The sequence below is a fragment of the Bos mutus genome, chromosome 9, assembly GCF_027580195.1.
Source record: "Bos mutus isolate GX-2022 chromosome 9, NWIPB_WYAK_1.1, whole genome shotgun sequence".
Classification (NCBI taxonomy): Eukaryota; Metazoa; Chordata; class Mammalia; order Artiodactyla; family Bovidae; genus Bos; species Bos mutus.
This window is the reverse complement of record NC_091625.1, coordinates 66408474-66431214: the sequence shown is the minus strand read 5'-3', so window position 1 is coordinate 66431214 and position 22741 is coordinate 66408474. Positions and strand designations below refer to the sequence as shown.

Genomic DNA, 22741 nt, shown 5'->3' with positions numbered 1-22741 from the left:
CAAAGAGTTGGACATGACTGAGCAACTTCACTTTCTTTTCCCTATGTAGCTTAACACTGAGGTATAATAGGCGCATCATATATAAAATTGTAGTATCGCATCAAGGGATGTGTTATGAATAAAAATAAATACACAAAATGAGGGGGATTGATGGCTTAATTAAGATGATCTGGAAGGCCTCTTTGTGAACATGACAACTGAGCTGAATCCTTCAAAAATGAGGACGTCAGCCATGTGAAAATTTAGAGGAAAAGCAACTTTTGATGAATAGACTATCATGTATCAGTTGTTTATAATAACAAATGAAAATAATTATAAACCATATAAGTCTCTTCAAGAAGAAGTTTGGCAGATTTTAACAAAAACATTTCATCTGGACTGAGATTTGTCAGAGGTGTCAGGGAAGGCCTTTGTCATTGACTTTCTTTGAGATAGAATCTGAAAGTTGAGAAAAAGTTGCTCAGATGAAGGTTGTAGTTTTGAGGGGCAGGGGTAAGAAAAAGAAGGATCAGCAAGCAGAGAGCAAGGCAAGTGTCAATGCTTAGAGGCTAGAAGGAGAAAATGAGATAATCCACATTCAAGTTAATACATTTTATAATGCTTAACATCAAATGTCTTTTACATGTATTATTTCATTGTTAGATTTACTTGATTTTAATACTTTAACCTTTAGTACTTTCAGAAGAAAATTGAAATTCAGACTATTTGATAATTGCCCAAGGCCACAAAGATCTAATAACTGGCTGAGCCAGAATTTAATTCCATGTTTCTTAACTCCTGGAGCTGGGCTCATTCTTTTCCACCAAAGCTTTATCTCACATTAACATTATTAAATAATGCTATTAGCTGCTTATAATGCTTTTGTCTTGAGAGATTCTGTGGCTCATTAAAAAAGAGAAGTTTATCTTTGTAAATTGAATAGAACTCTATTATAAATAAAACTTTGCTTATAGCTCCAGAGTCACCTTATATAGCACGTGCTTTAGTTCATGAAATCACAGCCCCAGTTCATTGACTAACAAGAAAATATGGTAATATTTAACTCCAGTGTTTAGGTAAACAAGTTAACATATATTCATATATGTTTGTATATTTATCTTTGGTGAGCCCTTTGCCTACATCTTTCTCACCTGAGCCTGACGGTATCTTTGAAAAGCCTGAAGGTGTCCTTGGGTAATCTTCAGAGTAATTAATATGCTATGGATACAAGAAGGTGGGTGTGCTCTTGAGTCATCATGCTCGCTGTTTCTCCACGGGGCTGTATGTGCATTCATGATGTGCAGCCGCTGAAGGAGACAGTAGCTTTTAATAATGCAACTAGAGTGCTTTTGACTAACCTACCGTTTTATATATGTGTGTGTGTGTGTGTGTGTGTGTGTGTGCGCTCAGTTGCTCAGTTGTGTCTGAGTCTTTGTGGCCCCAGGGACTGTAGCCCTCCAGGATCCTCTGCCCATGAAATTTTCCAGGCAAGAATACTGGAGTTGGGTACAATTTCCTATTCCAGGGTATCATCCTGACCCATATATATAAAAGGATCATCCAGACCCATATATATATAAAGAGAGAGAGGCATAAATATAGATCTATAGATATAAAAATTTTTGAAGAAGTAGCCCCTGATGTATTCAACAGTTATAAAAGGCAGAGTTGAAGCCTTAGCTAGTTGCTCCCTTTAAATGTAAATTTCCTTCTTTCAGATAGCCATGTAGTGCCTGTTTATTTTAAAAGAGATTTATTTTGGATTATTAGATCTTCCTTGTTTATCTGAATTGAAAAGTAGATTTTATCAGAGCTTGCTTTTCTTTGCTTAGAGAATCTATATTATGGCTATTCCAGGAGTGCTACTTGAGAAGTAACTAATTATTTCAATAACATTTATAAAAGGAAACTCTGAATTTCATAGAAAATCTTAGCTATTTTTCTTTCCCCTTTTTTCCTTTTTGTTTTTTTATGATGTTCCTGCCATTTAACCTATATTTGGTTTTACATTTTATATTGTACTTGTTGGGTAAAGACATGATGGTGCTGTGAATGTACTATCCAGAATCTGTTTACATTTTAGAAATATATTTTGATAGTTTGGCACTGTTCTTTTTCTTTTTCATGTATTTTACTTTGATGTATATTTAACACTTACAGGTGATACTTTGCTTGCAGTTTGATTTGAAAACTAATATGAAACAATACATTCTCTTGTTTGTTCAGTAAGCACCAAATAAATATTGGTACCCACAAAATACACCCTTTGGGGTCAGCTCTCCTGGTGTTGAAATAGTGCTGAGAATTAACTATGGTGACAAGTCTTGTCTCTCATTGGCACTTTCAAAGCTGACATCCTGTTACATGGATACAAAAGATGGTAATTTTAAAGGAAATTTTGGGGGCAGTGATATGAATAGTTTTTAATAAGATCTGGCATAGTATTGCCTGTTGTCAAAGATGACCCAAGGGTAAGAGTTTATTAGTGCATTTTCTCCTAAACTGAAAGTGACAGGGCATGCTTAAGGCTTTTTGGGTGCTGTTTGTTACAAATGAAAATTTCCCTGCAGAATTCTCATGTTGAAGAGTATTGATCTCTGTGTTCCCACAGCCAGAGGAAGAAAAAAAATGCTGAAATAGACTTTATCATGATTTTAGCTTTGCTTCCAGATCATTTTGAGTAGTGATAACATTTTCAGTTTGTGGAAGCCAATCTTTATTGACAAAGAAGGTTTTACAGAGATGAAATGAAGAGCAGATGTTTTGCTCAGTGTTTCTACAAGATAGAAGTATAAAAAATGTGAGATACACATTGAAATGTTTATAAACTTCAGATGAAAAGCACCACCTGTAGTCTGTTATATTATAGATTCTCATTCTTTTAAAAAAAAATTTTAATTGAAAGATAATTGCTTTACAATACTGTGTTGGTTTCTGCCATGTGGTACATATACACAATGGAATGCTCAGTTCAGTTCAGTTTGGTTGCTCAGTCGTGTCCAACTCTTTGCGACCCCGTGGACTGCAGCATGCCAGTCCTCTCTGTCCATAAGCAATTCCCAGAGCTTACTCAAACTCATGTCCATTGAGTCGGTGATGCCATCAAACCATTTTATCCTCTGTCGTCCCCTTCTCCTTCTGCCTTCAATCTTTCCCAGCATAAGGGTCTTTTCTAATGAGGCGGTTCTTCACATCAGGTGGCCAAAGTATTTGAGTTTCAGCTTTAGCATCAGTCCTTCCAGTGAATATTCAGGACTGATTTAGGATGGACTGGTTGGATCTCCTTGCAGTCCAAGGGACTCTCAAGAGTCTTCTCCAACACCACAGTTCAAAAACATCAGTTCTTCCGCACTCAGCTTTCTTTATAGTCCAACTCTCACATCCCTACATGACTACTGGAAAAACCATAGCTTTGACTAGACAGACCTTTGTTGGCAAAGTAATGTCTCTGCTTTTTAATGTGCTGTCTAGGTTGGTCATAGCTTTTCTTACAAGGAGCAAGCATCTTTTAATTTCATGGCTGCAGTCACCATCTGCAGTGATTTTGGAGCCCCCCAAAATAAAAGTCTCTCACTGTTTCCATTGTTTCCCCATCTATTTGCCATGAAGTGATGGGACCCGATGCCATGATCTTAGTTTTCTGAATGTTGAGTTTTAAGTCAAGTTTTTCACTCTCCTCTTTCACTTTCATTAAGAGGCTCTTTAGTTCTTCTTTGCCTTTTGCCATAAGGGTGGTGTCATCTGCATATCTGAGGTTATTGATATTTTCCCCAGCATGTTGATTCCAGTTTGTGCTGCATCCAGCCTGGCATTTCACATAATGTGTTCTGCATATAAGTTAAATATGCAGGGTGACAATGTACTGCTGCTGCTGCTGCTACTAAGTTGCTTCAGTCGTGTCCGACTCTGTGCGACCCCATAGACAGCGGCCCACCAGGCTCCCCCGTCCCTGGGATTCTCCAGGCAAGAACACTGGAGTGGGTTGCCATTTCCTTCTCCAATCCATGAAAGTGAAAATTGAAAGTGGAAAGTGAAAGTGAAATCACTCAGTCGTGTCTGACTCTTACTGACCCCATGGACTGCACCCTACTGGGCTCCTCCATCCATGGGATTTTCCAGGCAAGAGTCCTGGAGAGGGGTGCCATTGCCTTCTCCATCAAATGGGTATATCTTTCCTTTTATCATTGCCTTTAGCTTCTCTTCCTTTCTCAGCTATTTGTAAGGCCTCCTTAGACATAAAGTAGATTCTCATTCTTGATCTCCTTTCTTTTCCACCTGGCTGAATCAAAGATGCAACTAAATTTCTAGCCAACCGACCCACAATAAACTTTTATAAAATTCTGATTGCTACAACTGACACTCAATTTCTATTCCCATTTGTTAACTATGCTTTTGTATTATTCCTTCTGTGAAACTCTTAATTACATTTTTGAAGTTCTTTAATGTGAAAGGCATAGTCTTTTCTTTGTCTTTGTTGTTGCTTAGACAACATTTCAGAAGGCAATGGCACCCCACTCCATTACTCTTGCCTGGGAAATCCCATGGATGGAGGAGCCTGGTAGGCTACAGTCCATGGGGTCACGAAGAGTCGGACTTGACTGAGCGACTTCACTTTCACTTTTCACTTTCATGCATTGGAGAAGGAAATGGCAACCCACTCCAGTATTGTTGCCTGGGGAATCCCAGGGACGGGAGCCTGGTGGGCTGCCGTCTATGGGGTCGCACAGAGTCGGACACGACTGACGTGACTTAGCGGTAGTAGCAGACAACATTTCAGTGGTGTATAATAGCCATTATCAAAATTCTCTGAACATACATATTCAATTAATTTTGTTATCTATTCCTAATGACTACCACTGACCTCTAGCTGTAAAATGAAGTGAATGTCAACACATGTACCAGTGGAGGTGGCCCTGTAAAGCAAATTTCAGTGTTAGAATCATAAGGACTTTGGATTGTTGTTGGTATTTGCCTTTGCAGGACAATACAAATTAAGGGTAAGTGTATTTGCTGGCTTTTATAACTGAAAGGTGCAGAGATAGGCTTCAGGGTTGGTTCATTTAGTCATGAAAGATCCATGTTCTTTCCAGTTCTTCCTTCTAAAGTTCATAGTTTTGACTAAGTCAAGGTCCCTTAATGGTCACAGGATAGCCATATGGCTATACACTTCTTTGGTCTCATCCACATGAGGATAGAAAGGTTACCACCTCTCACATGTATCAAAAATTGCATGACTGCATATGGAGAGACAACTGGAATGGCCAGTAGAGGACTTTTGTAAGTGGGACTACAGAGCATATCATTGTTATTCAGAGGGAGTCTACTCACATAAAAGAGGAACTGAGGATGTTTTTCACAAAAGGTACAACTTTACCTTGAAGGACATGCAGAGTTTGGAACTTGGTAATGTCGGAGAAGGGCGTTATCATAATAAGTCAGGTAACAGTACAAAGTGGGACTTTGTGGGGAATGACGCACTGTTAATGGAGTTGCTTGTAGTTATTGTACAACTTACCCACTATACCTGTGAAGGAAAGCTGTCCCAACTAACACTAAGTTTGCATTTGAACCTTTCAGATTCTACCCTTATTGTAATCATATGTAGTTTATATTCCATTAGAGTCTGTCTAGTCCGTTGTTAAGAGTTGGACAAGACTGAGCGACTTCACTTTCACTTTTCACTTTCACGCATTGGAGAAGGAAATGGCAACCCACTCAAGTGTTCTTGCCTGGAGAATCCCAGGGACGGGGGAGCCTGGTGGGCTGCCGTCTATGGGGTCGCACAATGTCAGACACGACGGAAGTGACTTAGCAGCAGCAGCAGCAGTCCGTCTTTGTTTGCTACAGCATTTGGCATATTTTTTACATAAATACAACTGATACTATTCTAAAAATTCATAAATAAAATGTAGCTGAAGTCAGAGCAGTGGGGCTGACTCTTAAAGATATAAGGAATGAATGATGAACTACATCCCTCCCTTACCTGGGATTAATGGAGGGAAGATTACTGGGATAGAGGAAAAGATGATGGCTGTTTGTTTTTTGTTGTATATGAACCAGTTTTATATGAACTAGGAGGGTGACTTTTTGTTTAGAATGAATTTTTTCTCACTTGAAAAACAATCTTGATTTAACTAACTTGTTGTAGTCTTTTGTATATATCAGTTAAAAATCATATCTGACTCTCATTTTAGTGTTTTTATAATAGAAACAAGGGCACTTGAGAAGTGCAAAACACACATTCTAATACTCTTGTTAGCTGGTGGTTGAAAAGCCATGAAATTTCTAGCTTGCGTCCTTTAGCATTCTCTTTAATACCACACACTATTGATTGTTAGCTAGTTTTCATAGCACAGCTGGTTTTCATTCAAGCTGATTCTTGAATTAATGTATAGATTCTTTTTCTAACAGTGACTTAAAAATCCCTTTTCTTTGCTTCTCTTGTAAAAACTGATCATCTTGATAGCAAATTTAGAGTTATCTTGCAGAATTCAATTTAAGCATTTGTTTTACAAAATCTGAAGTATAAGAACATAAGTATAAACCACATACAAATTTCCCCCAACTACCCCTACGTTAGGAAAATGCCTGCAGTCAGTCAAGGGATACCAAATGTGTCAAATTTGGAGGAGACCACAAATGTGGCATATGTAAAAATGCTATATTGGTACCCTTGAGTATGGTAAAAGGAACATTTGGAGTCTCCTCTCATCCATAGGAGCTGCTTGTAATTCAGGTGATTCCATTCAATGTACAAGATGTCTGGTACATTTTTAAACTCTAAATGAGCAAAAAGATACTGGATGTCCTTTATTTTATTACTGAAACACTGTTCTATCCACTATTGTGCTCCATTATTCCAAATAATTTTTCCTATTAATTTTCTCCTGTTTTGTGTTCCCTTATGCTCTTTGATGAAAGTGATAGAGTACAGCACTTGTCTCACTAGAGCAGTGATTTTCATGCTATTTATTTTCTTGTTTGTTTTAAAAATGAAAATGCAGTCAGAGTTCTTTCTGGAAGAATTTCTGAGTGTATTTGCATAGGTGAATCTCATGTAATGTTTAGCAGTTGAGGCACTGATCATGGTTTTTTTGGAATGCGTCTTTGAGGACTTTGCTTTTGTTGGAGCTTTCTACTTACGAATTTAAGAAGGATCAAAGAGGACACAGAATGATCTGCATGCCAAATAATTCCTTCTGTTGAACTCAGTGTCCTTAGTTGCTCAGTCATGTCCGACTCTTTGCAGACCCATGGACTGTAGCCCACCAAGCTCCTCTGTCCATGGGGATTCTCTAGGCAAGAATACTGGAATGGGTTGCCATGCCCTTCTCCAGAGGATCTTCCCAACCCAGGGACTGAACCCAGGTCTCCTGCATTGCAGGCAGATTCTTTCCCATCTGAGTCATCAGGGAAGCCCCCTGTTGAACCCTAGGGAATTTGATTTCAGAGCACTGATGATAGGTCTACACTTTTCTTCTGAGCCTCTCAATTCTATTTTCTTGGAGTTCATGATAAATATTTCTTCTGAAGGATCTATGTCAACTTCCCAGATTTTGTAATTTATATTCCCCTCCATGCTCATTCTTTTTCTTTCTCTTAGCCCAAACCAAAAAGGAGGCAATGAAGTCAATTTGTAACTTCATTGAAAAATCAACTAACAGCCTTTATTGAGTACTTAAAATGGTAAGGGGCTTCCCTCATAGCTGAGTTGGTAAAGAATCCACCTGTAGTGTAAGAGACCCCGGTTCGACTTCTGGGCCAGGAAGATCCACAGGAGAAAGGATAGGCTACCCACTTTACTATTCTTGGGCTTCTCTTGTGGCTCAGCTGGTAAAGAATCTGCCTGCAATGCGGTAGACCTGGGTTCAAACCCTGGTAGCTCCCTGGAGCTACCCACTTCAGTATTCTGGCCTAGAGAATTCCATGGACTGTATATATAGTCCATGGGGTCACAAAGAGTCAGATATGATTGAGCGACTTTCACTGGCACTTCACTTTCACTAAATTGGTTATAATAGGCATCAGGAAATTACAAAGTAACCTCAGACATAATCTCAGCTCTCAAGCAATTTATAATTTAATTAATTGTATAGGAGATTGTTGAATTCTTGAATATTTGGGCACAGAATTTTGACTTTGATTTTGATCAGATCTTTAATTTATAGAGGGAAAAATAATATCCTCCAATAAGTAGAAAATATACCAATGGATATTTAGCAAACTTATTAAGCACTTTTTTGGTCTATAATGTGGTATATAATTTGTACTATGAGAGTCTTATCAAATGTGAAACTGAAGCTCTATAGCTGATAGACTGGAGTAAATCATCAAAGCAGAGAGAGAATTCATAGTTTTCAGCTGTATGTGTGTGCTGATGGTGGCGTAAGTGTTGTGGTTGGACTGGACTCCATTAATTGTAGATCTTGAATTTCTTCCACTTTTTCACCACTTCAATCTTCTAGAGTCGGTAATAGCAGACTTCCCAACCAGTGTATGATTGACAGGTGTTTCAGTGTTAAGCTTTTTTTCAGTTAACATAAACTATTTTCAAGTTAGATGTTGACATCTTTTTAAAAACTAGCTAATCCACATTCTGCTTACTAGTGAAATGGCATCAGGAACCTGACTTTCTAAGCACAAACTAGGAAATACACAGAAACAGAAACTACTGATGCCATGTTAAGTGGAAGTAAATATCAGGTAAATCAGTCAAAACCAACTTATTCAGCAAAGTTTATCATATTTTTACCGTAGAAAGAACTTTCCATTTGGGTTCATATAAATCATGTTATTTCCTTTTCTGAGAAACATTTGAATTAGTAAGAAATAAAAACAGTCAAAGGTCAACACAAATAAGTACAGATAAACATTTATATTCTCTTAATCCTGTGCATGGATTGTGTTTAGTTCATAGTTAACTAGTTTTTATAAAAAAGAAAAAAATTATAACATTTTCATGTTGAACATGAGGATTTGGAGGCTGAGGACTAGACAGAGATTAAATAATTGTAGCAAAGTATGAGCAGCTTTTCTCAGTGCATAAATCCATTACTACCTCTCCTTATCCAGCTTTCACTTACCTCTGATGTTCATTTTAGAGAAATTATGGCCTACAGAGGTGGTCTTATCTCTCATGGGCTGTAGGACAGGGTTGTATTTAACTTTAGGATATCATTTAGAAGGTAACTTTGTTTTGCTTTGTTTTCTGCCTTCTGAGCCCTCAACTAAGAACATACTTTGTTGTCTTTTCTGTAGTGTTGTGCAATTCAGAATTAGATTTAGTTGTGATGGCACAGAATCTGTCCTTGTGTTAAAACAACAAAGAAACAACAAATGAATAATTACCTGTACCTCTGTTAGGAAGAAATTTTACCCACATGGTTATTTACATTTTCCTAATTGCCACTTGGATTTCCTATGGTCTTCTTATGCATATGGAAGGAACCATTACTGTTCTTATTTTACCTGCTACCCCCTCCAGTGAATTTCCTTCACATTAGTGAAAAAGAAAAATCACAGTGCTTTTCTGGTCCAAAGAATTTAAATGAAATATGCTCTGAGTACCACTCACAATTTCTTTTCTATCACTCACCTCCTTAATCCACAGCAAGCATCCTCCTGCCATTATACTATTATAGTTGTTATTTCCTCCACCTGGATTTTCTTTTTTTCCCCTCAAATAAATGCATATTTTCACATTCTTATCTTATTCAGGTTTCTCTCAGTTTTTTCCCCAAATACTTAAAAGTCAAATGATAGTTATTTTCTAGTACAAAATAAAATTCATTGATTTTGTTTTATAATATTTTTTCTCCAGAGTTATTTAGCTCTAAGCTTTCAAAAGATCTTTATGTAACACCTACTATTAGTATGTGCAGAACAAATATTTGTACAAGACAGTGGTCTGAAATATACTCACATTGTTGGGTGAAATATAGCAGCTAGAAATACATATGTTAATAGGCTGTTTCTTTCATTTTCTGAATTTTATTACGTATCCTTGAGTGCTCAGAACTTTCTTTGCCTTCAGTGCCATTGCTTTCATCCCTATTACCATTGTATTTTTACTGTACTTTTTACTTTTTTTAAATTAAGAAAAAAATTTCTATGTGCTGAGACTATTTTTATTGAGGTTTAATTGATTTATAATATTATATTAGTTACAGGTGTACAACATAATGATTCAATACTTTTATAGATTATACTCCATTTAAAGTTATTACAAAATAATGGCTTTATTTACCTGTGTAGTACAATATAGCTTTGTTACTTATTTTATACATAATAGTTTGTATCTCTTAATCCCATATGCCTGTCTTGCCCTTCCCCCTCCCATCTCCAGACTGGTATTCACTGAAAGTGAAAGTTGCTCTTTGTGACCCCACTGACTATACATACAGTCCATGGAATTCTCTAGGCCTGAACACTGGAGTTGGGTAGCCTTTCCCTTCTCCAGGGGATCTTCCCAATCCAGGGATTGAACCCAGGTCTCCCTCAATGCAGGCGGATTCTTTATCAGCTGAGCCAGAAGGGAGCCCAAGAATACTGGAGTGGTAGCCTATCCCTTCTCGAGCGGATCTTCCTGACCCAGGAATTGAACTGGGGTCTCCTGCATTGCAGGCAGACTCTTTACTAACTGAGCTCTCGGGTAATCACTAGTTGCTCTCTGTATCTGTGAGCTTTTTACTATGCTTTGTAAAGAGTGCTCACTGGTCTCCCTCCATCAGTACTTGCCTCCTCTGAGTCCGTCTTCACACAATAGCTGACAGACTGACTGCTCTTCTGATTCTGATGGCTTCTTGGTTAGGCAGTATTAGTCCAGATGTCTCATCGCAGTCTCCAAGACCCATTGTCATCTGGCTCTGCCCACCTTCCCAGTCCAGATTCTCCTTTACTCACCAAACTCTAGCAGCACTGACTTGCTTTCACTAGATCATGCTCTCTTCAACCTTAGGGCCTAGGCATTTTATGTCCACAGTGCATCTTCACATTTCTTCAATATATTATTGCATTCCTAACATCTGCCTCCACCTCTCAATTAACTAAGTTAAGGACTCTTCCCATTGCTTGTTTACTATTCTATTTCTATAGCCAGGACCATGGCCAATACCCAGCTGATATAATCAAGTAATTGTTCAAGAAACAAAAACAGCATAGATTGTAAAGTGCCATATGAATGGCATGGTCTTAAGGTGTAGGACAGAAGAGGCAGCCTCATTCTTGACTTTACCAGTTGGGGAATGAGCTGTGGAAGAGGCAGACATCCATCTTACCAGTGATGGATGGATAGGATTTGGACAGTTGAAAATAAATATGGGCATTTTAAGCAGAGGGTGTGATATAGGAAAAGATATGTTCTTGAGGGCTATTGTTACATATAGACCACGGCACAGTGTTTCACAGGGAAGTCTGATGTGACCCTGAAATTGTACTTTGAGGCCTAACTGTGGAGCAATTTGAAAGCCTGACTAAGGAATATGAAAAATTATATCATTTGATCTGGGAACTTTTGGGAGTTTTACAGTAGGTTACTCATGTCTTCATATCTGATTCAGAAAACTAGGATGAGAGATGATTTGGAGAATAATGAGTTTTCAGGGAGTAAGTTTAGGGGGCCCTAAAAATCTTAAACACTTGAGATGGTAAGACATCCTTAGGGAGGGTTGTGTTGGAAAGGACAAGTCAAAGTTGAGAGATTATGGTGGAAATACTGTTAAGAATATTGTGAAATGACCAGAGATGGAATAGTCAGCCTGGGATACTAGGTGAAATATAGTATTATGGACAAAAGTTTGGAATGCTTGTAGAACTTACTTGAGAGCATAGGTGTTCATTTGAGTTGTAAATTCTTGCTTGGGTCACTGGAGAGATAGGTTTTAAATCTTTGGGCATATGGAAAAGGCTTCAGCTAGTTGAAGGTTATTAACAGAGATTCAACACAAGATAAATAGACACTAAGTGTAGAGAAATTCTAGTGTATAGACATTCTTTTGGAAGCTTCCATTTCAGAATCCTTAGCCAATGTTATTAGAATTTTTCATGTTGCTAAACTTAGGATAAAAGTAGATGTATGCAATTTGGAAAGAGAGTCCTGACATGGTTAAATATAATGTCTTTCTTTACTCTTGACATTATTCATATACGAAATAAACACATGTGAGATATAGCATGTGTAAATATTTTCTCCTTGCTGCTTTATGTAGATTGCTTTTTTGGGGTTTGAGTTAAGTGAAAATCTGTTAAGTGAAAATCTTCCTGTACTTTGTGCTTCATAGAAATAAAGCAAGCTCTCCAAAGACTTTTCCACTTTTTCTGCTCTTCAGAATTTGAGTGGCCCTGATAATAATGCTCCTAGATATGTTTTTTTCTTACATCAATTTTTTAAGGCATTGAAAGGAAGGCGGTTTTTCTTTCTAAGGCTCCTGTTCAAGAGCATTTCTCAGTCCTCAAAGAATGACACTCACTCCATCAGGTCATTTAAAAATATTTACTTAAGGATAAAGAGTTCCCACCTGCCATTAATTGTTCTATGTTAAAACCCCCACCAGGTTTGACATTTCTTTGTATTGTGCAGGGTTGTTAAAAAGTAGTTACCATGACCAGACTGGTTGATACATCACAATGATGAAAAGCGAGCTGTTTGGGATTCAACATGGATGGTGGAAATGCAAGATGTCAGAGGAGCCATATATTAAAGAGAATTTGAATTGGAAACCGAATCCCAATCTGCCACTGGGAACATTTTGATCATTTTGATTTATTAAACTTTTATAACAGCATTCAGATAGAGTGGAATTAAAACCCTTTAGTCCTGATAGTTTATTGTACACCAACCACTATGTAGCTGGTATCATTTTTGAAGGTTCTCTTAGCAATCAGTGAAGAAGGAAAAAAATGTGTTGGTGAGAGACTTAATTTAAAAGGCAGTTTTCACAGATATTCTTGCATCTAACTTTTAATCCCTTTTATTTGCATTGGGTCAAGTTTGAAAACAGATCTTGCAGTTTTAACCTACCAAGTACCTTAAAGTTCTGATTTTTACTGTAAAGTTTATTTGGAACTCTGATTACTGGTTTTCATATTAAAGTATTGTATTTATGGACATATCATAGGCTATCATTTCTTTCTGGCTCATGTACTTTGCACTCAGAGATATCTATTTTCTGTCTATATCTAAGTTTGTGTTTCTGAGTGTTATGAATAAATATTCAAGTGGAAATACTAATACAATTCTGAAGGCTAACTTGCAACAGAAAACAAAATAATGTATTTTCCTGCAATTACTGGAATTCCGTAACTTGGATCTTTTCAAAATCATCTTTCGGCATCAGCAAGCATGGGTTTTCTTTTCTGAACAGTGGCTCTGTAATAAAGGGAAATCAATTACTATTAGAGAGGCACTATAGGTTAAAGGCATTACAGGTTCACACTTGGTTTTGCAGCTGGGACAGGGTACTTAGCTGTGAATCAGGAATGATGCCAAAGATGGATGAGACAGAGTTCAAGGAGCAGTAATGTGAGGGTCCAGGACTATCGTTTCAAGCTGTCTGCACAGTAATGATTGATGGGTTGGTGGTAAGAAGTAATAATACCAGATGATGAAAGATGCATCTCAGCCTCTGGAGCCACAGCATACCAGCTACCTGTTGGAGTTCTGGGGCATAATGATTCCTGATTTGCAACCAAACGGTTTTGCTGCATTTAGCAACCTAGATTTTTGGCAGCTGTGAAGGAAGCAAGCAGCATATCAAACACTCCTGCACATTGTAAATTTAATTACCTCATATTTATGCATAGTAGTTGTTGACAGGATCTTATAAGCTATGCTAATACGGTAGGTAATTTGTTACCTCCAGAAATCACTTTCCATGTGTCTTCTGATCATTATCATGAAACATGATAAATGATCTAGCCCATGAGGTATAAATGAAAATGAAATGGATAATTGGATTCTATGTCTAAATTGTGGCTGGAATAGTCACAGCAATTATAATTGAATTTATCTCATAAAAATGTGTTTGGCCCTATGTTAGTGACCTTTCATCATCTTGAGCCTGTGATGTTATATGAAACTATTCATAAGATAATTATAAGAAGTTTATCACAATTGTATAAAAAATTCTCTAACACTTTAAATTTTCTCTGTTTTTGCTTTATTTGCCTATAACTTGAAGTATTCAGTATTATACTGTTTATCTACAATGGATTTAAGCAGCTGATACTGATAATCTTTTGATACTGAAAATGTTCTGTTGTTACCAATGCCTTGATTGAACAATTTAGGAATATTGCAAGATATAATTGACAGTATTTTTATGAATATCTTTTGTTATTAGCAGCACGTTTCTTTCTGTGGAATGTTAGAAGTGTATCTTCTTAATGAATGTGTGTAGTTTCTTTGATTCTTATGAGAGAATTTCTCTGAAATAATAAAAGAGAACTTATTTCAAGTATCATCAGACTTATATTCTTTCTCACATCTCTTCAATTCATTTTAAATAACAAATATTATTTTATTATAAACATTAAAAACTCCAATTCATTGATTTGATTGACATTTTTGAACAGTTACATAGGCTGATCATTGTAATTTTTGCTAATAAAAATAACTAAGATACATGATCTTTAGGGTCTTATAATTCTGTTTTTATAGTAGCTGCATGGATATCTAGTCTTTAAATTATAACATATTATTATACTTATTCTTTGTGCGTGATAATACTAAAATTCCTTTCTCATTTCTAGTTTCTTTCAATAATCGTCCAAGAAGCCAACATGTTCACTCAACCTAGATTCCAGCAAGTCTTGGATGGCTTTTTTAGAATCTAGGCAGAATCCTGTACATCTGTGGTCTGTGAAAAGCTAAGAAACCTAACTATCCTGATAATCCTTCTGCATTCTTCCTCCCTTCTTTCCTGAACATTCTTCTTGGATTTTAAACCAAGAATTATGAATTGACTCTGTAGCTTTATGAAGATTTTGGAAATATTTTATGACTCTGATAAGATTCTCTGGATTTCAAAAGTTCCTTGATTATCAAAAAAGTATATTATTCAGAATTCAATAGCCTGTCTTCTATTTGAGGGCATAGTGCTTGGTAATAAAACAAAGTCCATCAGCTCTTATCCTTAATTTCACTAGAATATTAAACTCTAGGCAGCTTCCTGGTGGTACTCAGCAAGGTGGATTTTTGTTTGATCTAGTCACCTTTGATAAAATCAGATGAAAATCTGAAGACTCTCTGGCTTTTTTTTTTAACTTCTTTCTTTATAGACTACCATTATTGTCTTATTTTCAGCTTCTTGAAGCAGGATTTAGAAAAGTTTTAATACATGCTCTGGAGGAAGTTTTCTCCTCCACTTACTCTATTTTTGTATTCAAGGTAGGGACATGCTCCGAGTAACTCTTCACATTGAAAGTCAAATCATGAGTCACATTCTCTTCAAATTATTCACTTGCAGGGTAGCTCTATTTCTGTGTTTGCTGAGTAGAAATCCAGAGAGATGCTATGAGATGGGCTCACAGAGTTTTTTCTGTGAACAAACAGAGGCAGTCCAATCGAAGTTCAAATAATGTTGACATTATTGAACTTAAATCGGCATGATTCCAGAATAATGTTAAATAATTATTTAACATTTCAGTAGAGACTTTCAAAAGAGAGATGTTATGGGAAATGTAAACATCTAGCTCTGCTTCATTGACTATGCTGAAACTTTGGACTGTATAGATCACAACAAACTGGAAAACTCTTAAAGACATGGAAATACCAGACCACTTTACCTGCATCCTGAGAAACCTGTATGCAGGTCAAGAAGCAACAGTTAGAACCGGACATGAAACAGTGGACTGGCTCCAAATTGGGAAAGGAGTACGTCAAAGCTGTATATTGTCTTATTTAACTTATATACAGAGTACAAAATGCAAAATGCTGGGCTGGGTGAAACTCAAGCAGGAATCAAGATTGCTGGGAGAAGTATCAAAAGCCTCAGAAATGCCGATGACACACCCTGATGGCAGAAAGTGAAGAAGAGCCTCTTGATGAAAGTAAAAGAGGAGAGTGACAAAGCTGACTTAAAACTCAACTTAAAACTAAGATCATGGCATCCAGTCCCATTATTTCCTAGCAAATAGATGGGGAAACGGTAGAAGCAGTGACAGACTTTATTTTCTTGGGCTCCAAAATCACTGCAGATGGTAACTGCAGCCATGAAATTAAAAGACACTTGCTTCTTGGAGGAAAAACTATGATAAACCTAGACAGTGTATTAAAAAACAGCAACATCACTTTGTTGACAAAGGTCCGTATAGTCAAAGCTATGTATGATCTTCCCAGTAGTCGTGTACAGATGTGAGAGTTGGACCATAAAGATGGCTGAGCACCAAAGAATTTTTGCTTTTGAACTGTGATGTTGGAGAAGACTCTTGAGAGTCCCTTGGACTGCAAGGAGATCCAACCAGTCCATTCTGAAGGAAACCAACCCTGAATGTTATTGGAAGGACTGATGCTGAAGCTCCTGTCCTTTTGTCACCTGATGTGAAGCGCTGACTCACTGGAAAAGACCTTTATGCTGGGGAAGATTGAGGGCAGGAGAAGTGGTTAACAGATTATGAGATGGTTGGATGGGATCATCAACTCAAGGGAAATAAGTTTGAGCAAACTTCAGGAAATAGGGAAGGACAGGGAAGCCAGGCGTGCTACTGTCTGTGGGTTTGCAAAAAGGCACACACTACTGAGAGATTGCAGAACAACAAATGGGAAATATACGAACTGTGTAAGAGTAGTGTATCATATATAGATGTATTCAAGTAAGTAATTTTCAAGAACATATATTTGTGAAGCAGAAAAAAAATCACTTGATACTTGTATATGATGTAGATACTTCATAATATCAATATATTTATTATACATAGGTGACTATAGAACTCAACTGTTCCCTCTGAGATGCAGATTTACTCAAAGACAGGAAGATTTTAATGCCCAAACTTGCAGATAAACATACTTCTTGTTTCTTTTGAATTTGGAGATTTTCACATTTTGCAAGTCAAAAAAGCTGATACAATGATGTATATAAGAAAAAATATATATATGAACTCGTTGGACTTCCTGGTGGCTCAGACGGTAAAGCGTCTGTCTACAATGCGGGAGATCTGGGTTTGATCCCTGGGTTGGGAAGATCCCTTGGAGAAGGAAATGGCAATCCACTCCAGTATTATTGCCTGGAAAATCCCATGGACAGAGGAGCCTGGTAGGCTACAGTCCATGGGGTCGCAGAGTTGGACACGACTGAGTGACTTCACTTCACTTTGTGACTGATTTAACAATTTTGAAGAGAAATTTTGACCTAATTAGATTTTTGCTGTAAATACTGACTTTAAATTTCAAACTCAAGATGAGATTCTAACTGTATTGTATTGACTTTTATGTGTGTAGGGGGCATATCTGAGCAAGAGTCAGGGACTAATTAGTATAGAACCATCCTTTCCTTATTTTTAAAATTTCTTAATTAAACATAGTGTAGATATGCAGAAAAGTATGCATTAAATATATAGCTTGATAAATGTATAGCTTGATGAATTTTCAGAAACTGAAAATATATACAGTCAACAATGAAAAAATACAATATTACCAAGCACCCCAGAAGTCCCCATCACTCCCCTGCAGTCACTAACCCATTGTTCCTGGCTTCTAACAGTAATAAATAGCTTAAGTAAATGGAATTCTGTAGTTTATGCTCTTTCATCTGGCTTCTTTCTCCAACTTTGTGAAATTCATTCATATTTTTGCATGTATCTGTACATCATTTGACATCATTGTTGTAAAATATTCTAACTGATGAGATTGCCACAATTTTTCCAGTTTACTGATTGTAGGCATTTGAGTTTTGGGGGAACATCTACCTGGAAGTGGAAATGCTAGGTAATAGCATATGCTTATGTTCAGCTTAAGTAAGTATGGCAGCTTTTTGAATTTATTGCATCAATTTATATTCCACCATGCAGTTTTAAGGTTCTAGTTTTCCATATCCTCACCAATAGTATGTATTATCCTACCTTAAATTACCTTTTTATGTTCATTCTTTTCATTTGTTCATAAATGCATTCTTTAAACAATCATCATTTGATTGCCTAATGTGCTAAGTATTGAAGTCGGAAGTCACAAACTTAGAGACAAATAAAATGTGTGTCTTTTAGGAGCTCAATAACTAAAGAGACAGAGAAAAAAATATATGGGTAAATCTTCTACAGGAAAAGGTACATTTATTTTAGGTTAGAGAGGGTGTGCTTAGGAAGGCTTCTCAGAGGCAGTGATAAATGAGCTGGGATTTGAAGATGAATGGTTTTGCTAAGTCTATAAATGGTAAAAGAGCACTTCAAGCAGCCTATAAAGGATGAAGGTGGATGAAGATAAAAGAAAGAATTCCCATAGAAAATACAAATTATTATATATGAACAGGTGATTGGTATTGAAGAGTGGTAAGATGTGAGACTGAACAGGTAAGCAGGAGACCGATCATGGTAGAGCAGTATTTTTATGTGCAGAAGTTTGCAACTTTCATCAAGGTTTCATGAAGATTTTCCTTCAATCTTGTTAATAAGACATAATTTTCCATTTATTAACTGCTGCAAAATGAAATACTTCTAAACTTACAGGCATAAAACAGCAACTGACCTATAATGCTCACAACTTCTAGGAACCAATAATTCAGAAATGCATAGAGGGGGTGAGTTTTTCCTGTTCCAGGAATTTTGTATCCTCAGTCAGAAACACTCAAATTGACTCAGTCAGTTCAGTTCAGTCGCTCAGTTGTGTCCGACTCTTTGCGACCCCATGAATCGCAGCATGCCAGGCCTCCCTGTCCATCACCAACTCCCGGAGTTCACTCAGACTCACGTCCATCAAGTCAGTGATGCCATCCAGCCATCTCATCCTCTGTCGTCCCCTTTTCCTCCTGCCCCCAATCCCTCCCAGCATCAGAGACTTTTCCAAAGAGTCAACTCTTCGCATGAGGTGGCCAAAGTACTGGAGTTTCAGCTGTAGCATCAGTCCTTCCAAAGAAATCCCAGGGCTGATCTCCTTCAGAATGGACTGGTTGACTAGCTGAAGTTAATTCAAACTCCTGGAGGTGAGAATCATCTGGAAACTTCTTCATGCACATGTCTGACGCCTGGACTAGGATAACTCCATCTGCTAACTGAACCGAGCCCTGGTGGCTCAGGGCTCCAAGGGCGGATGATCCAGCGTCCACTGAACAGAGGGGAAGTGCATGGTCTTCTGTGACCTAGCATCATTCCACCACTTCTCTGGGCTGTATATATTTAGGCAGGTCTAAGGTCTCCCAGATTCAAGAGGCTAGAACATGGACTCAAGCTCTCAATAGGAACACTCACAAAAAATTCATGCCCATGTTTTCAAACCACTACAGTGTCTGTATTATTTTATGCCTTTTTTCATTTTCCTGTGTGTTGTCTATAATACCATGATAGTAACAAAAGCTGTCTAGTTTCCCCTGCCCTAGCCATTCTGTCTGTAATGTGAATATCCCCCGGTTGGGTACCATGGTTTAGAGCACATAGATTTTACCTTTGACCCCTTTCTCATCATCTAATTAACATTTGATTTTATTAAGAAGAGAAAGTACATTTATCATCAATAAAGGATTCATTTAACATAGTTTGGATTTATGTATTAAAATAACTTTTGAAACAAGATAAACATATACAGGCACAAATTAGTTCCTTTACATTTTAAATGTATCTTAATGCCTTACAGGAGTAACACATCTATAGCTCTGTGATTCATGAATATCTTTCTTAACCTTTGCCCAGTGTCAAATTCTTAATTTTAAACTTGAACATGTACATAGACATACATTTAAAAATATAAGTGTATTGCAGCTTTGGGATAAGAAATGGTATACTTTGGGTGCAACAGGAAGATCTCTCAGCGGTATCAACTTTTATAAGTGTAACATTTTACAAAAATGCATGCCAAAGAAGCGTGGTAGTTTTTCCTTCTTTTTATAATACTGAAAATAGTAGGCCTCCTTACCCATTTTTAATCATATTTTCACTGATAGAGGTACTGTTTGTAAGATTCTTTGGTACCTATGAAAATGTTTGCACATTTTACTTATGTTTGTTTTCTTCCCCCTAGCAAGTTTTCAGTTGATCTGGCTAACATTGCAAAAGGGTGGGGAATTTGAAGTTCACAGAAAGACTATATGAACAGTTTGGGTCAGTAGCCATTTCATGCCCTTATTTGTAAAAGGCATGATATTTATCAAAATAGAAAAGGGAGGTTTCTTGTCAGTAGCAGTGGCCATGGAAGAAGAGCCCAACGCTACTGCATTACTTATGGACTTAACACCCTTTGTTTTACTCTTAGAAACTTTCTCTAGCTCTGCACTGATGGTTTACAACTTGGACCGCCTTCTAATACTTCATGTTGAGACGATATACTTTATTTTGGTATTCGAATGTCTACCTACCCCCATTATGGTGTGGAAATAGGGGTGGTTGAATGGAATGGAAATTAAAGGTCTCTTGCTGGCTGAGCTGTCACACTAGTCTTTAAAGTGTCATTATCTCGTTACTTTATCACATCTGTAATTATTCTTGTCTGCCCCCTATTTCCATCTGTTTATAAAAGTAGGTGTGGTAATTGTATTTTTGATGGCACTTTGACTGATGGAGATGGGGTATTGGGCCCCTTAAGGAATGTTAATAGCACTGGATGATTAAAATATTTATTTAAAAGTCCATGTGTTAATAAGGATGGTGATCACATTGATGGCTCTGTTTTTATGGCACTCCCTTCTGTTCGTCATTGTACCTATACACTCGAGTTACCTATAAAACCTACTTTTCTTAGTTCAAAGACTAGGTTCAGAAATCTGGCCTTTGGTCCCCTTTTCAAATCCCCTGACCCTTATCCTAGTTGACATCAGGGATAGTCCATCTGAAGTCACTGACCACATTATGTTAAAGCTTTGCTTTCTTCTCATTTAATCAAGGGCATCTACCTCCATAGGACACATAATTGTTTTTTGTTTTGTTTAACATAAAAATTGAAGAAATGTTCCATAATTGCTAATTTGTATCATTTGTCCTTTTAAATGAATGTATACTGGGAATCTTTACACTACAAAATTGACTGAAGTCTGTGTTAGCTAATGAATGACAGTTTCTTTGATGTGAAGACTTTGAAAGTCTCTGACAGTTTATGCTTTTTGAACTGAAAAGCATCCTAAAATTATGACTATGCTGGAGCTAGTAGTGAATTCATAAAGCCTATTATCTAGAGGAACTGTCTATAGCACTGAAGTCTTATTTAATGTTTTTACTATGTCATCACAAATTGTTTTTCATAAAGTAACTATATCACATGTACACTGGAATATGCCTGGCTGAAAAATGGCACACTGTACCTTCCAGAGTCATGTGGAAATAATGGGTAAATATTAATAAGGGTAAATAAAGTCAGATTTTACAGTCATTGAGTGAAGGGACTGAATGGTATCTCTGATTTTTTTACTTGACTAAGTCATTACATGAAAAAAGTAGACATCCGTTGCTGGCTACATATGCATAAAAACTTCATACATCATTTTGAATTGTCTTGAAATAATCACAAGGTTCATGAGAACATAAGAAGCATATACTTATTATGTGTTATATTACAGTTAGTCAACACAACAGAATATTTAAATCCAAGGATCAAGATGGCCGACTTACATTTGTTGTTTGGTTATAATTAAATATTGGAATATTCTAATTTCATAAGTTTTAAAATTTTTATTAGATTCACGAGATTAAAAAAATTTAATATTCTAGATTTGGAATATAAATGGCGTTACTCCAAATCCTTTGGCCTGTTTGAATCCTAGGCATATATAACGTGTTACTGGGACATACATGTATTATCATTGCTGAACACAGTTCCCCTCCTTTCTCCTACCATATATTTTTTTATTGTCTTATCTCGTAAAGCTGACTGATGGTGATGTGATTACCTGTTTACGACCCTAGACTTGAGGGAGCCAAAGAGTTGAAGACTCTCCCAGTTTTACTACTGACCTGATTGTTATTCTTGAAATCAGCTGGATGTTCTTTCCCTGAAACACATGAACAGTTTGAGCTCTGATCAGGCTGAAATGAGAGATTAAACGGCCATAAGAGAAATATTCTGTATTAGTTTATGACTCAATCAAATGGATCTATAATTTCCATCATAACATATGTGGCTTGCTCCCATGCCATACAGATTGTGGTACTGATGGAATCTTTTGTAAAGTTGTTGAATTATTGCAGTAATTCATAATTCTGAACCAATTCATTGCATAGATATTAATTATAGTTTGTGGACAAAAGGAAATAAAAATTATAGTTATTTCACGGTTTTAGGTTACATAGGCTAAAAAGCAAATAAACTTTACTTTTAAAAATCCTTTCACCTTTTCTTATACCCTAAATATGAACCTAACTTTCTTTTTAGTTTCTGCTGGCAGATCTCAAACAGGGTGTTGCTGCTGTGCCTTTTTAGGTCAAGCAGGTAATAAAGTTATCAGCAGTGTTTTCAAATCTAGATGAATAAAATGCCATGGTAATATACAGGATATGAAATTCAGTATGCAAAATTTGCAGTTTTGCTGCTGAAATGATTCTTCTTATTTCAGCACTTTAGGCAGCAGGAAAGAGCCATGTCATTGAGATTAAATACTGTAATTCCACAGACCTTGCAGTTAAAAAAAAATGAATG

At 36.9% G+C, this 22741-nt stretch overlaps 1 protein-coding gene across 2 annotated transcripts in view; it reads left to right on the top strand.

Annotated features, from left to right (window-relative positions):
- PTPRK (protein tyrosine phosphatase receptor type K) overlaps nucleotides 1-22741 on the top strand; it is a 619393-nt gene that overhangs the window by 346525 nt on the left and 250127 nt on the right. The window lies entirely within an intron of this gene.